Genomic DNA, 13,263 nt, shown 5'->3' on the forward strand with positions numbered 1-13,263 from the left:
TTTCTGATGCAGAAGACCTGTATCAGATTAACTTGGGTATGTTCAACTAGTGTGTAACTTCAGTATAAGCATGCGATGGGAATAGTGGCCACTCCATTCTACTGTTGAGTTCCCCCAGGAGCTAATCAATATTTTGTCCCATGACAGTGGGGTTGCCAATGCTTAAAATATAACCCTTGAATTTAACTCTCTTAAGGCTTTTGTTTGTTACCAAGAAAGGAAAATGTTTTAGAGTGTATACTGCCTAATGTTTGTCAGGGATAGTGCAGTGAACTGACAACTGTGGCACTAGGGTAAGGTTTAGCTACGGACGACTGCCAAACCAGGCAGAGGGAAACTAAATATAACAAAGGAGAAGGGTTAAAAATAATTGTCTTGCTGAAAGGTAGATGAAACGCAAGACTGGTCTCTTCTTGAGACAGATGTGTACGCAGTCTTCCAGTTCCTCCACTTCCATAACTCTAGTTGCAGGAAGCTTTAGTTTTATCTAAATATCTTTGGGGCAAATTCTGCCCTTGTGTCACGTGATGTGAGGGGAGAATTTGGCCCTTTGGCTTTAGGAAGCAAATTTGGGGCCAGCTCATCAGCTAGTATAAATCAGCATGGCTTTATTGAATGAGCTATGCTGAATGACATCCGCTGAGGATCTGCTCATGGGGGTTCAATGGCTTTAGTTGACATGTGTGATTGTTTTGAAACTCCAGATGCATTAAGCCCTTTGCTTTGCATTTGGATTAGGGTGTTTGAATTTAGTTGTAACTGGTCATGAAAGCACAGGCTAAATAATTCTTGTCATGGACTGGCAAGACCTTCAGGGTGTGAACTGAGTGCTAACATAATATAAATATTTACTGGTAGAAAATGAGAAGGAAAAAAAAAGAGGAAATTCGGATCTATTACAAAATTGGGCAAACAGTGGGCCAGATTCTCAAATGGTGTAAATTAATGCAGCCCCATTAACGTCAATGGAGCTATGGCCATTTACACCACAAAAGGATCTGGTCCACAATCTCAGAATGAAGTAAGGACAGTATTTATTCATACTATCTTACATGCAAATAAATATACTTATGTTGTATATCTTAAAATTAATGAACAAGTTAGTTTGAAATCCATAGGTATCAATGTTAATTGCCTATACAAATAAATGCTTTTTATTTGAAATGATTAATTTTTGGAATAAGGTTTTTTGTCTTTATTTGGAAATGATATGGTCAAAATGAATAGTAGCCCTGCTTATATTAGACTATATTAAGAAAAAAATATCTGTGTCTGGTATTAAAAGTTAGTAGAGACGAGCATATGGTATAAAACGCTTATAACTTCATTATTTATCAACCAAATTTCTTCCCAGATGCCAAAAACACTAATCCTTATTGAATGCTACATGAATTTTATTCTGTGTTTTAGAAAAGCCATAAGTTGTCTGAACACAAAATATTGGAAATATTTCTTAAATAAGCTCTTTGGTCTCACTCACTCCAGTTACACTTCAAAACTCAGCTGATGTGTATATGTCAGAATGTGGAAGGTATAGTTGAGGTGTACACCTTCTCTGGAATAAGGAGGTATACCTGCATACATCAAAGGCTCATTTAAATGCTTACTTTGCTCAGGCCTATAGATGTATTAATTTATATAAATATATTAAATGTACCAAACTCATATTTCATCTCCATCTTTTTTCTGTCTTTGGAGCCACATTTAAGAACCTGTCCCTGGGGAGGCTTCACCTTCCTCCGCAGCATGGGTCACTTGCAAGTTTAAATTAGTGTAAACGGTGCATTTTCTTTAAACCATGATTTGAGGACGTCAGTAACTCAGCCAGAGGTTGGGGGTCTATTAGAGGGCAGGGTGGGTGAGGTCCTGTGGCCTGCAGTCTGCAGGTCAGACAAAATGACCATGATGGTCCCTTCTGACCTTAAAGTCTGTGTCTATGAGTCTGCCTCTGACAAGACCATAAAGAAGCAATGTCTTATCTTCAGGTTTTATCTTTTAAAATGCCTAATATATTTGATATATTAGTTTGATAGGATTTTCTGTTAAGAAAATCAATGAAAATATTCCTCAGAATTATGTTTCAAACAGTCCTTTCTTTCTAGCCTGTTCAAGCCTTATGTCATGCCTTATGTTGTGTTTATAAAATGACTTTGAATGGAAAGTGCATTCTGATTGGCAGAAGAATATGCTGAATCCTTGTATTTATCTCCCAAACAGCACACACTGGCAGGGCGACAAAGTCTCTCCACAATTCAGATCATTTCATTAAATGGTGTGTACATTCAAAAAGTTAGTTTGTAAAATAGTCTGAATTGAAATATGTCTTAATTTAATTTTAATTATTTTTGTATCACTATGAAATGACTGATTCAGATTTTTAGTCTGGGTCTCTTTTTACACCAGTTGACATCTGGAGTAACAACATGGAAGTAAAAAAATGGAGTCACAGTGGCAGGGCCGGCTTTGAGCCGATTTGGCCGATTCCCCGGAATGGGGCCCTGCACCTAAGAGGCCCCGCAACCTCCGGGGCTGCCGGCGGAGTGGGGGGGAGGGGGCGGAAAGCAAAAAAACCCCGCGTCCTGCTTCTCCCTGCTCCCTCCAGCGCTTGCGCCGCCATACAGCTGATCAGCGCAAGCCTGGGTGGGATGGGTGAGGAGGAGGAATGTGGCGTGCTTGGGGAAGACGCGGGGCCAGGGCAGGGATTTGGGGAGGGATCCAATGGGGCAGGGAGGTGGCGGAGTCGGGGCAGAGTTGGGGTGGGGGGGGGCGCGGGGGCACGAGACAATTCGCGTCCCGGCGTGGGGCCCCGCACCTGCTAAAGCCGGCCCTGCACACTGGTATAAGTGAGAAGAGAATCTGGCTCATTATCTGTTTCAAAGATTTGCCAATTCATTGGGGAGGTGGGTCTTGTACATGCTATTAATTGAATATGGGTACTTTTCCTTCTGTTGTTTCTCTTCACTTCTTACCTCATCATCTTTTCTTCTCTTCAGGTTCCTGTGCTGCTGTCCCAATCATTCTGTACCTGACTGGTCAGGCAGCCTAATTCCCAAAGTGCTGCCCCACTGTCTTCCTCCCTCCCAGAACAAAAAACCCTGAGACTGAGTGGTGATTTATGTTCATTTCTGCTCCACAGCACAGTCGCCTGACTATAAAAGAACCATCCTACTAATAGCATGAGTGGAGAAGAACTAGCTCTGGATTCTCAAGCTGGGATTCAGGTATCTGTCTGAGAAGTGAAAGTGCTGAACAGGGGTATATATTGAGCAGAGGCTGTGGGGAACAGACTGTGATAGTGAAGGAAGAAAGCAGAAAAGAAAGCAACATGGACAGGCTTTGAAGGATTAGATTTGTAAAGGTAAATATTAGTAACTGTCAATTTCAGCATACATACACAAACCAATATGTCCATCAATGATGACTGAAATTTACAAATAGACAAATTAATAAAAATGCTGCTTGCGAACCTATTAGAGTTTGATATAAGGATATTTACTTTGTATATTTTGATGTGATGTTGACAACTTGTGCTTTAATGGTTATGAAGCTTTAACTTTTTGAGTCTCAGCATCTACTGTCATTAAATAGTTGTCTGACCTCTCTTATTGTCTGACCCCATGGCCATTTCTTGCAACTGTGAAAATTTAAATAGATAAAAATTGAAAAAATGCCTAAAAATAAACAGATATCTGTTGCAATTATTAATAAATAAAAATTGAATTCCACAAAGACTAAATAAGACTGCATTAGTGATTAGAGAGAATGCTATCAACTGGTTGTATCAGTGCAGTGACTTGGGTTCCTACTAGGAAAGAACAGACACACCTAAAACAGGTATTTTAGGCGTTTCAGTGATTTATTTTGCCTATTATCTTTTAAATGTCTGAGTAGATAACTGAGCAGATGTGCTAGTTTAAAACTACAGTGAATCAGAACAGGACCTAATGTCCAAGAGAATCAGTCACTCAAATACAACAAGATGAGAAAAGCAATTCATATGAATAAAAGACATTCAAACAACCATAGAGGGGATGCTGGTGAGCACCCTCAAGGAGGGAGTTTTATACATGAAGTACCTGACTGAAGAGGGTGGGGGCTAACAGTGAAGTGTCTCTCTAAAGCTCTACCAGTCCTTGCAGGGAGAAGCCAGACAAAGCTATTGCTCACCCTTCCAATCCCAAGGATCTTTAGGGTGGGAGAGACAAGCAGCTGAGCCCTCCACCTGAGCTATGGCTGCTGCCACAGAGGCAGGGCTGGCTCTAGGTTTTTTGCTGCCCCAACCAAAAAAATTTTTTGCTGCCCCCCCACCCCAGCCCTGGGCTATCCCCCTTCCCCCCTCAACTGCACCCTCCTGCAGCCCCAGCCCTGGGTCACTGGTAACTTGCTCCCAGGCCGGGTCATTCAGCAGGAATTTTGGATGTGCACAGAACACAGACAGGATTGGTTCCCATATGGTTACAGAACTGCAATAAAGTGGAACAATTTTCAGCTTGTGTGACTGGAGGATAGCTGGATGCATATTATAAGACTGTCCTACATAAATGAGGAAAAGTTGAGGTGCCTTTATTATTCTTTTGTTCCATTCTTTGTTTCTATGGGGAATGCACTATCACGGTCTTCCTTTTAAACAACTAAAACTTTAAAAAAAAAAAAAAAGCAATGGCTGTTGAAAATAGCAATTCCAGTCCTAATAACCACTGGGAAGCATTTCTTGCTCAATTTATTCTACCTTTTCTACAGCAAGTTACAGTGGATCAGTATATTTGATTTGGGGGAAATGAAGTAACAGCTGCCCAAATTGAGCTTGAACACTCCTGAATTTTGAGGGTGATCAAATCTGGAAGGCAGGTGCTAGATTCCCTTTCTGAATATTAGCTATATCTGGAAAGGAAAAGTCAATTTCTGCTTCCATGGCTCAGAAGTGGAAATCCTCCTAAGTGCCTGGTACTGTATCTAAAGCTGCCCAGGTCCAGAGCCTCCCCTCCCTTACTTTTCATTTTAAATTCTAGTGGGATCCACATACCTCCCTTGCTAGGCTTCAGATAGACAGGTGCACCATCCATTTAGTCCCCCCAATTCCTTCTTTGGGGAAGAGCCCAGGGCTGGGGCGGCATGGGGTGCAGGTGGGGGCCAGAGCTGGGGCAGCAGGGGGTTCAGTGGGGGGGAGAGCCCAGGACTGGGGCAGCAGGAGGTGCGGGTGGGGGGGGAGCCCAGGGCTGGGGCAGCAGGGGGGTGCAGGTGGGGGCCAGAGCTGGGTCTGCGGGGGAGAGCCCAGGGCTGGGGTGGCAGGAGGTGCGGATGGGGGCCGGGGATGCAGGGGGGGGAGGGTGGAAGAGCCCAGGGCTGGGGCGGCAGGAGTTGCAGGTCGGGGGAGAGCCCAGGGCTGGGGCAGCAGGGGAGTGAAGGTGGGGGCCAGAGCTGGGGCGGCAGAGGGTGTGGGCGGGGGAGAGCCCAAGGTTGGGGCAGCAGGAGGGTGCAGGTGGGGGCCAGAGCTGAGGCGGCAGGAGGTGTGGGCGGGGCAGAGTCCAGGGCTGGGGCAATACAGGGGTGTGGGGGGGGAGGACGGCAAAAAACCTAGAGCTGGCTCTGTTCCTACCGTTCATAGCAAGCTGCAGATTTCAGTTCCATACTCCTTCCCCCACCCTTTCCTGTTGCTAGTGGCCAAGGGAATGCTGGGATATGTAGTTCTTTCCCTGCTCCAGGGCTGGCTCTATAGGCAGGGAGCTAACCAAGGAACTACAGCTCCCAGGGCCCCTGTTGGTTCTCAGCTCCCATGCTGGATTCTTGCGCCCCTTGCCAATCTGCCGCCCTCATCAACTGCTTGCTTTGCTGGTGCCTAGAGCCGGCCCTGCACAGAGGGAAATTTATCTGTAAACAATCACCTCTTTCTCTGTCCTGTTATGGGGATTGCATTTCCCTGAGTCACATGCGCCCTCTGCATAAGGATGGGTGTTGTGGCATTTTCAGTGGAGGTCCCATATCTCTTTGGAATTTGGAGCTCTTTCCTGTGATCTACCACAGCCTATGTTTAGTGGGCATTAGGTTACTGTAATTCAGTGTGGTCTGGTCCAGCCCTTACCATTATATCGTCTTAATGGCAAGGAGTCGGGTTTCTCTTCCGATGATGTCTTTTATTTTCAGGACTTTTAGTTGTTAAAAGTATCTTTCAGCCAGGCACCCAGTTACTGAGGTAATGGGCATTATTACACATTCGGGGAGAGAGGAAAAAAAGAGACTGTTTCTTATATTCTAAAATTCAGAAAAGTGGTAATGCTATGAGGCAGTATTTTGATATAAATGATTCAGACAGAATCATTGGCATAAATACCATCTGTGTTTATAGCAACAACATTTATATGCAGAAATTATTTCTAGTCCCTAAATAACCACTGTATTCCTAAAAGGTTAGCATTCCTCTTATATGCTCCCCTACACAGCTCAAATCATCTGCTTTCAGTCCTGATGGCAACAATTCAGATTACAAAAACCTAAGAAAGAAAGTGCAAGTAAAAATGTTCCAAGACAAGAAGAACGCCATGACTCACTCTGCCACTATTCTGAATCTGAACTGAAACAAGAATGGCAGCAGGGACGTGTCGACTCCGCTATAATATGGGGAAGTGTGCAGAAAAGAGAATGACCTCTACTTTGTTACACAGCTATATGCACCCCGTTTTAATAACAGACTTCCTGATTTACTCCCTGAAATTTATTCAGATCACATGGCTGTGCTGAGTAGTGCACTTTTTGCACGATAGAGAGACGTGAAGTTAAATTGCATGTTCCAAACATGTCCCAGAAGTTTTACTCAGCTCTACAACATGAGCTAATATGGTTTACTGTGACTATAAAAAGGTTATTAAAAGTACATGGCCAGAGCTCTGCTTAGCACAGCTAAAGTAGGTTTAAACCAGGGGTCTCAAACTCAAATGATCACGAGGGCCACATGAGGACTAGTACATTGGCCGAGGGCTACATTACTGACACCTCCCCCCACCACCCTTGCCCCCCCCCACTCCATCCCTTCCATGAGGCCCTGCCCCATTCCAACCCCTTCCCTGAAATCCCCACCCCAACTCTGCCCCCTTCCTGCCCCCAGGGAGGGCAGAAGGGGTGTGGGGTGTGGTGGGGACTGAGGGCAGGGAGTTGGGGTGTGGGGTGCAGGAGGTGTGTGGGGTACTGCAGGGGGTTGGGCTGCAAGAGGAGCTCGGGGGGCGGGCTCCAGCCCAACATGCACCAGGGGCAGGGCAGGCCGCCTGTCTGCCTGTCCCCGCACCGTTCCGGGATGTGGCTGGAACCTGGGGAGGAGGAGTACAGGGGTCTGTGTTGCTGTTGCTTCAGGCACCACCCCCAGCAGCTCCCATTGGCTCTGAAGCAAGAGCAACACACAGAGCCCTGTGCCCCCCCTTCCCCACATTCCGGCCGCTTCCCGGAGCGGCAGGGGGCAGGACAGGCAGGGAGCCTGCCCTTCCCCCAGTGCACGTCGGGCTGGAGCTGCTCTAGGTATACGCTGGGGGGGGGGGGGCGCGAGGAGTTCGCGGGCCGCAGAAAACAACCCCGCGGGCCGAATGTGGCCCCCGGGTCGTGTGTTTGAGACCCCTGGTTTAAACCATGTTTGCAATTCTGAAGCCTGGGGCTAGCTGGAGGCCAATCTGAGCCTCCGTGTAAATTAGAGCAGCCTCAGGGCTTCTCTGAATATTGTTTGGCTACAAACAACTCTCTTCCTCTTTCCTCCCCCTCAGAAGGCTCTTCTACAGTCAGGACTACAGCAATATACTGGCTGTCCTCCCCTTCCCCCCAGCTCAGCATCTCCCTATTCTGGGGAATGATCACTGACTGCTTAAGGTATCTTTCTGCCTGCTAATGAAGAAGCACAACGCAGGTGGACTGGGGGACCAGGATCTGGCTCATAATAATTAGATTGTTTTAAATATCCTTTTATTACATCACATAATTTCTATGGAAGTAGCTTTTTGACTATTTATTTGAGTGGTACATTCACCTGTTTCTTCTTCTCCTTTCTCTTTCGTTTCCCAGCTGCCAGTGCACTTTTCTCCTTCCTATTTCTCTGAGTCCATGCAGCTCTCTTCAAGTCCAAATGTGACTAAGGCCCTCTGCCTCCACTTCTGTAGTTTAGCTTAAATTTCTATAAAAACTGCCTAGCTGGGAGCCGGGGCATGCCCCCCACTGGAGTTTTTCCAGAGGAATTTAAATGAAAGAGCTAATGCAACCTCATGATGGGTTCTGGTTGGGAGGTGAGATTTAAAGGTGACTCCCAGCCATGACCCCACTTTAGACAGACAAACAAAAACTGTTACATTTGAAAGGGATTCTAAAGCCAAGATTTCCCCTGCTGCTCTGCAGCTGCAATTAGTCCTTTGGTTTAAACTTCTACTGAAAAACCCAATGGTGAACATTAAACAGCTCCCTACTGGGCTTTTCATTAGAAAAAGAGTAGATTGCCGAGCAGGGAGGAGAGCAATAAAAGGCACAGCAGTGTATAAAAGACACAGAAGAGGGTCAAGAGAAGAGACAAATGATAGAAGGGAGCAAGAATGGAGAAAGGGCCCAGGATGAGAGACCCAAGATATGCAGAATGGAGAGAAGTTAGGGGATTCAAAAGGAACAGTGTAAACTAGTCTTTACAGTGTATTTGACATATTTTCCCACGATGCCATTTGTGACTGTGTTGCTGTCTTCTGCTTGAAAGTCATCCTGAATTGTGTGGTGTTGCTTAACACCTGCATGGGCACATGTTGGGTTTAACTGATCACCATCCAAGATCTGAAGACCATTTCATAATATAAATGACCAACCACTAGGTTTCAAACTATGTGTCCGAGCTGTCTAGCCAGCTTGCTTGTTCTCCCTGTCCCCACACACCTGCCTTGTCCATTGCTTTGAACTTCACATTTATTTCCATTTGCTGGTCTGATCTGCTGGGGAAAGTTGTCAGTTGTTCCCTTTAGCCAACAACACAATTTTGTCTGCTTCATTAAAGCTTAATTGCTTGGATTGCCTGACCAGTATGAGGCACGTGATGGTGCCAGCATGGAGTGAGAGAATAATCTGTCAAATCCTCTTTTATTTTTTTAACGCATTATGATCTTTTTTATTACCTGTCATTTCTCAGCCTCTCTTGATTTACATGAAGCACCTTTCCACAGCAGGTTATCAGGTTTTCTGGCAGGAAGATGGAGGTTTCTCTTGACACAGAAATCAGGGGAACAGTAGGAGAGTGGCATAAATTTGGCATTGCTTCTCCCCCCCCACTGTCTGCACACATACTACCTTGAAAGTCAATGGGCTTGGGCTCTAGAAGCTAATTTAAGGGTCCCTGAAATTTGAAAGGCATCATTGCAGAAGGAAACTTTTGATTCCACCAATGAGCTGCAGGCCTTTGTAAATTGCTGGGGAAGGATTTCATCATGTCTTGGAAAAAAGCTGAACTTTCCCCCCCCCCCCCTTTCTCTCCCCCCCCACCCCTCTACAGAATGAAGAAGCCTACTGTATTCCAATCAGAGGGTAAATCAGTTCAGAAGTCAAGATGGGCATATCTTGGGTATTCCACTTAGAGATGGGCAGGAAACAGTTTTCCCATCCTGGGAATATTTTCAAATTCTTGAAAATATTTTCCACCTTGAATCAGGATGCAAAGTCAAAATCTCGAAAATTTTTGTGGACTGACAATCTGAAGAAAATTCAGTCCGAGTCAATCAAAAAGTTTCATTTCAATAATTTGGAAATGTTTCATTTTGATTTTGATAGCTATTTTTTATTATAATTGGCTTAAATGTCAAAACAAAATATCATATAAAATCCTCAAAATGGATTTGTATTGTTGTTGAGGAAATGTCAAAATGAGACATTTTGACAATTTCAAAACTTTTTTTATTTATTTTTTTTTCAAAATGAGAAATTTGTCGAAACAAATCTTTTCCACAAATGGTTACAAATTCAAGGAATCAGCATTTTCTGATAGGGGAAAAATGTTGATAAAGTTTTAATAATCTTTAAGTCAAGTGCAGCTACTGATATATAAGAAACAAACATACCTAGAACAAATAGAAAAAGAATGTTGACTCTCAAGATTGTGGGGAATTTTCAGAAGTGGTTTAGGAGAGGTAACACCACTACTTTCAGTAGTGCATCACCTGCTTTGACCAGGTACGCATTTGGGATCAAATTAACCATTGCCCTGCACCTTGTATGGCCATTTACACAGTGCAAGGTAGATGGAAAATGCTATCAAATCAGAATTTCACTTTATACCCACTTTTGCAATGGTGTAAATGACTACACAAGTTTTAGCGCAATGGAGAAGATGGAGCTTTGGTGTTTAGATACTGTGAGCCAGTTGTAACTCAGTGTACCTCCATTGAAGTCCATTCCATTTTGGCCCTTTGTTTATAATTGTAAGAATACCCCACTCCAAAAGGAAAATCTTTCAGCATTTTAACTATTAAGATTGCAGCATGCAAATTGATTCGTTAGCTATACCACAAAACTGATGGAGGTACCTCCACCGATAAAATCCCACTACCCTGCATGGGATGGTTTGTGTTTGTTTAAAAATAAACACATGTACAAATAATCCCTGCATGGTGACAGATTACTACATGGTAAATTGCCCTTAATATGACTCTTTGACTGCCTTACCTGCACTCTCAGCACAAATTCATCTCCCCAAGACCTACCTGAGCATCTTCAAACAACTACTATTTCCTTATAAGATTTGCTTGACATAAAGATATATTTCTTACTCCTAATTTTGAACTTCTACCCTCTTCCAGAAAATTACAATGGGTGAAGGTTTCCTATATTATGTGACCCGCTGAGGCTTTCTCTCTTTAGAAAGGGGACAGTGCCATTTTCCAATGGGATAGCACTTTTAGCTCTGGAAGATTCCAAGTTGTGAGATATTTAAAGATGCAGTTGGTAATTTTTAGATGTGTTTTAAATTTTCTCTCCATCTGAGCCTTGTACAGTTAAGCTTGTTTTAATTAAGGTACCTGGTTTACACTTAAAGGTGTAGAAGAAATAGTCCCAATATAATTTTTTAAGTGCCCTAAAAAGTGTTCTTTCTTTCTTTCTTTCTAATGGAAGGGACCTTGAGAGGTCATTTAGTCCAGTCCCCTACACTCATAGGAGGACTAAGTATTATTTAGACCATCCCTGACAAGTGTTTATCTAACCTGCTCTTACAAATTTCCAATGACAGAGATTCCATAACCCTAGGCAATCTTTTCCAGTGCTTAATCATGCTGACAGGTAGGAATTTTTTCCTAATGTCCAACCTAAACTGCACTTGCTGCTATTTAAGTCTATTGCTTCTTGTCCTATCCTCAGAGGTTAAGGAGGACAATTTTTCTCCCTCCTCCTTGTAACAACCTTTTATATACTTGAAACATTTTATGTCCCCTCTCAGCCTTCTCTTCTCCAGACTAAACAAACCCAGTTTTCAGACTTCCCTCATACGTCATGTTTTCTAGACCTATAATAATTTTTGTTGCTCTTCTCTGGACTTTCTCCAATTTGTCCACATCTTTCCTGAAATGTGGCATCCAGAACTGGCATACTCCAGTTGAGGCCTAATCAACGCGGCTTAGCACAGAAGAATTACTTCCGTGTGTCTTGCTTACAACACTCCTGGTAATACATCCCAGAAAGATGTTTGTCTGTTTTGCAACAGTGTTACACTGTTGGTTCCTATAATGATGTGGTATGAAGGTTTTATATGCACTTGTAATGATCTTCATAATTAATAAAGTTACTGTTTTGTAAGTAATTTGATCATCCCAAATATATTCTGACAAAACTTTTATTCCATAGCACATTATGAGGTGTTCCATATTGTGGGTGAGTTGGGTAGGTAGATAGCTCCATTAATTGCAGGATAAAAATTGAATTCTCTATTCAAGTGGAAAGGAAAAAAAGTGATTAGAACTGTCTAAGTTTGTAAAGACAAACTGCTACAATGAAAAATGTGTTTGTTTTACTTGTGACCTGTTACAAAATGATACCATTTTTAAAGTGCTAGGATTATAAATACTTATAGATGAGATGTTGACATTTATTAACCATTGCTTTTTATGGTAAGTCACTTTTGTCTCTGACCCTGTTTAAAACCAATTGAGTAACAGTAGAACTAAAGCTATAATGCACTAGATTCCATATGACCTCTAAAACTGTTCACGAGGGGATTTTTCCATGTAGTATGACATTGATTAAATCTAATATTACATGGTCTGCACATATAGTAAGCATTCTTATGTAAATCTAGGTTGACATAATCTCCTACTTTTATTTCTTTTGTACAGTATCACAAGACTAACTACCCAAGGCTACCTGCTGCTCCCACAAAAGATGAAGACTTCCATCTTTGGAAAGCAAAGATTATAGTATTTATGACACTACATAAGTAGCATAATGAGCCCTGAGTGTTGAATATGACATTTTATAACCAAGAGACCAGTAAGTACTACAGCTTGGAGGTAGGCTGGTGATTATCATTTATTTTATTTCTTTCCTACTTAAATGCATGGCAGGAAATGTCTCCTATTCAATTCCTTTTTGTGATATGAGATAGCTTATGCTATGTATGTCCCCTTCAGAAAATATATCAAATAGCATGCATTTTTAGTTTCTTCTCTGTCACATGCTGTAAGATGGATATAGTTCATGCATCCACCTATACAATACAAAGTAGACTGTCTTATTTGAATGTGACTCCCCACCCATTTCAGGGACAAATGTTACCCCTACACAAAGTGGAACCATTGTGATTCTGGTGCACTGAGATGGCAGAGGCTGAAAAAGGGTTCCTCTTTTTTTTCTCCACTTGCATAAACCATATGAGGCCTGATAAAAAGCTAAATGAAGTAATTTATAGACTCACAGATTTTAAGGCCATAAGGGAATATTATGATCATCTTTTCTGATCCCTTGTATAGCAGAGGCCTTAGATTTTTATTGAAAGATTTCAGTGGGCTTTGGACTATGCATTAGTCAACTAAAGTACCAATGATGGTCCAAATGGTATAACACCCCCCCCCCCACCCCCACATAGAAACCCCAGGAAGATTTTCATATAAATTAATTTGGTCACTTCTCTGATGGTAACTCTGGGGCTTAACTACTGGAATTTCATTGAGTCTCTTAACTATAAAAAGGATCCCCCAGCCATGTTTGAAAGGCTTGCATACAAAATAAGCCCTTAGCACCATGGCTTATCTCTCAGCTTCCAATTGTAATACAGAATTA

At 42.8% G+C, this 13,263-nt stretch overlaps 1 long non-coding RNA gene across 1 annotated transcript; it reads left to right on the plus strand.

The window, feature by feature from the left end:
• The first annotated feature begins 2,212 nt into the window (after positions 1 to 2,212).
• On the plus strand, positions 2,213 to 13,054 carry LOC135972735 (uncharacterized). Its single transcript, XR_010589225.1, has 3 exons — positions 2,213 to 2,272; positions 2,994 to 3,358; positions 12,321 to 13,054. It is a non-coding gene; the product is annotated as an uncharacterized LOC135972735 (long non-coding RNA).
• Positions 13,055 to 13,263: the final 209 nt, after the last annotated feature.

The sequence above is a fragment of the Chrysemys picta genome, chromosome 7 (genome assembly GCF_011386835.1).
Source record: "Chrysemys picta bellii isolate R12L10 chromosome 7, ASM1138683v2, whole genome shotgun sequence".
Taxonomy (NCBI): Eukaryota; Metazoa; Chordata; order Testudines; family Emydidae; genus Chrysemys; species Chrysemys picta.